Below are 4,102 nucleotides of genomic sequence, written 5' to 3'. Positions count from 1 at the left end.
GCAGAGTAATATTCCATTGTTCAAACTACCACACAATTGCACTCATCTCACACACTAGCAAAGTAATGCTGAAATCTCTCTAAGACAGGCTTCAACAGTATGTGAACTAAGAACTTCCAGATGTTCAAGCTGGATTTAGAAAAGGCAAGGAACCAGAGTCAAATAGCCAACGTGTGTTGGATCATAGAAAAAGCAAGAAATTGCAGAAAAACAACTACTTCTGCTTTATTGATTATGCCAAAGCCTTTGACTGTGTAGATCACAACAAACTGTGGAGAATTCTTCAAGAGATGAAGAATTCACCTTACCTGCCTCCTGAGATATCTGTATGCAGGTCAAGAAGCAACAGTTAGAACCAGCCATGGAACAACAGACTGGTTCCAAATCAGGAAAGGAGTACTTCAAGGCTATATATTGTCACCCTGCTTATTTTAATTATATGCAGAGTACATCACACAAAATGCCAGACTGGATGAAACACAAGCTGGGATCAAGATTGCTGAGAGAAATGTCAATAACCTCAGATATGCAGACGATACCACCCTTATGGCAGAAAGGGAAAAAGAACTAAAGGGTCTCTTGATGAAAGTGAAAGAGGAGAGTGAAGAAGTTGGCTTAAAACTCAACATTCAGAAAATGAAGATCATGGCATCTGGTCCCATCATTTCATGACAAATAGATGGGGAAACAGTGGAAACAGTGACAGACTTTATTTTCCTGGGCTCCAAAATCATTGCAGATGGTGACTGCAGTCATGAAATTATAAGACTCCTACTCCTTGGAAGAAAAGTTATGACCAACCTAGACAGCATATTAAAAAGCAGAGACATTACTTTGCCAACAAAGATCTGTCTAGTCAAAGCTATGTTTTTTCCAGTCATCTTGTATGGATGTGAGAGTTGTATCTAAAGAGAGCTGAGCGCTGAAAAGTTGATGCTTTTATTTATTTATTTTTTTTTGATTTTTTTTAAAGTATTTTTTTTATTGGAGTATAATTGCTTTACAATGTTAAGTTCGGCTGTACAACATATATCAGACATGTCTACAGATATCCCAAGCCTCTGAAGCTTCCCCCTCCCCCATCCCATCCCTCTAGGTGGACTATAGTTTTTTTTTTTTTTTTTTTGACTTGTTTTTTTTTTTTTTTTTCCAGTGGGTTTTGTCATACATTGATATGAATCAGCCATGGATTTACATGTATTCCCAATCCCGATCCCCCCTCCCACCTCCCTCTCCACCCGATTCCTCTGGGTCTTCCCAGTGCACCAGGCCGGAGCACTTGTCTCATGCATCCCACCTGGGCTGGTGATCTGTTTCACCATAGATAGTATACATGCTGTTCTTTTGAAATATCCCACCCTCACATTCTCCCACAAAGTTCAAAAGTCTGTTCTGTATTTCTGTGTCTCTTTTTCTGTTTTGCATATAGGGTTATCGTTATCTGTGATGTTGGAGAAGACTCTTGAGAGTCCCTTGGACTGCAAGAAGATCAAACCAGTCCATATTAAAGGAAATCTGTCCTGAATATTCATTGGAAGAACTGATGCTGAAGCTGAAACTCCAATACTTTGGCCACCTGATGGGAAGAACTGACTCACTGGCAAAGACCCTGATGCTGGGAAAGATTGAAAGCAAGAGAAGAAGGGGATGACAGAGGATGAGATGGTTGGATGGCATCACTGACTCGATGGACATGAGTCTGAGCAAGCTCTGGGAGTTGGTGATGGAGAGGGAAGCCTGGAGTGCTGCAGTCTGTGGGGTAGCAAAGAGTTGGACATGAATGAGTGACTGAACTGAACTGAGTATTCCATTGTATATATGTAGCACAACTTCTTTATCCATTCACCTGTTAATGGACATTTAGATTGCTTCTATGTCTTCACTATTGTAAATAGTGCTTCAATGAACATTGGGGTGCATGTATTTTTTGAAGTATGGTTTTCTGTGGATATATGCCCAAGAGTGAGTTTGCTGTATCATAGGGTAACTCTATTTTTAGATTTTTAAGGAACCTCCATACTGTATTCCAGTTTAATCTGTTGCCAGTCTCACAATTTGCAAATGTTTTCTTCCATTCTGTAGGTTTTCTTTTCATTTTGTTTATGGTTTCCTTTGCTGTGCAGAAGCTTTTAAGTTTAATTAGGTCCCATTTGTTTATTTTTATTTTCATCACTCTGGAAGGTGAATCCAAAAAACTATTGCTGCGATTTATGTCAAACAGTGTTCTGCCTGTGTTTTCCTCTGAGTTTTATAGTATCTGGTCTTACATTTAGGTCTTTAACCCATTTTAATTTTATTTTTATGTATGGTGAGGGGGTGTGTTCTAACTTCGATTTACATGCAGATGTCCAACATCTTAACACTTGGTGAAAGGACTGTCTTTTTCTCATTGTGTATACTTGTCTGCTTTGTAGTAGATTAATTGATCATCAGTGCATGAATTTACTTCTGGGTTTTCCCTTCTGTTCCATTGATCTGTAAGTCACTTTTTGTGCTAGGGCCATACTGTTTTGATGACTGTAGCCTGATAGTATAATCTAAAGTTAGAGCGTTTGATTGCTTTAGCTACATTTTTCTTTTTCAGCATTGCTTTGGCTATTCAAGGTTCTTTGCATTTCCATACAAATTTTGAGATTTTTGTTCTACATTTGCAAAAATGACCTTCATAATATGATAGAAATTACATTGAATTTGTAATTACTTTGGGTAGTATAGTCATTTTGACAGTATTGATTCTTGCAACCCAAGAGCATGCTATATCTTTTATCTGTTTGTGACACTTCCCATCAGCAATTTCTTTTATTGGTGTCTTATAATTTTCAAAATAGATGTATTTTGCCTCCTTAGGTAGGTTTCTTCCTAGATCTTTAATTCTTTTTGATGCAATGGTAAATGGAATTATTTTCTTGATTTCCCTTTCAGATCTTTTTTGTTAGTGTAAAGAACTATGCTACTGATTTCCATGTATTGATTTTGTATCCTGCTACTTAAACAAGTTCATTTATGAGCTCTAGTAGTTTTCTGATAACCTTTAGCATTTTCTATGTATAGTACTATATCATCTGTAAATAGTAAAAGTTTTACTTCTTCATTTCCAATTTGGATTCGTTTTATTTCTCTTTCTCCTCTGATTGCTGTGGCTACGACTTCCAAAATTCTGTTGAATAAAAGTGGTGACAGTGGACATTGTTGACCTCTTCCTAATCTTAGAGGAAACGATTTCAGCTTTTCACCATTCAGCATGACGTTAGCTGTGGATTTGTCATATATGGATTTTATTATGTTGTGGTAAGTTCCTTCTATTCCTACTTTCTGGAATTGTTATTGTTCAGCCTCTCAGTTGTGTTTGACTCTTTTTTTTTTTTTTTAATTTTTGTACTCTCAGACAAGCGACCACTTTTATTTTAGTATTACTTTTGGCCACCCCTCATAGCTTGCAGGATCTTAGTTTTTTGACCAGGGATTAAACCTAGACCCCAGCAGTGCAAGCACAAAGTCCTAACCACTGGGCTGCCAGGAAATTACCAAACAATCATTTTTTACAAGATAAATATATCCCATGCATTTTTAGAACTTATACAACAAACATATTGGTTGTTTATCTGAGATGCCAGTGTACCTGGCTACTGTGTGCTTTTTAAAAAAATTAATTTATTTATTTTAATTGGAGACTAATTACTTCACAATATTGTGGATTTTGCCATACGTTGACATGAATCATCCATGGTGTACATATGTCCCCACATCCTGAACCCCACTCCCACCTCCCTTCTCACCCCATCCATTTGGGTTGTCCCAGAGCACCAGCTTTGAGTGCCTGCTTCATGCATCAGACTTGCACTGGTCATCTGTTTTACATATGGTAATATACATGTTTCAGTGCTATTCTCTCAAATTGTCCCACCTTCACTTTCTCCCACATTGTCCAAAAGTCTATTCTTTTTTTTTTTTCCATCAGCAGATGAATGGATAAGGAAGCTGTGGTACATATGTACCATGGAATATTACTCAGCCATTAAAAAGAACACATTTGAATCAGTTCTAATGAGATGGATGAAACTGGAGCCCATTATACAGAGTGAAGTAAGCCAGAAAGATAAAG

This window comes from Cervus elaphus, chromosome 20, assembly GCF_910594005.1.
Source record: "Cervus elaphus chromosome 20, mCerEla1.1, whole genome shotgun sequence".
Lineage (NCBI taxonomy): Eukaryota > Metazoa > Chordata > Mammalia > Artiodactyla > Cervidae > Cervus > Cervus elaphus.
This window is presented reverse-complemented; position numbering follows the sequence as displayed.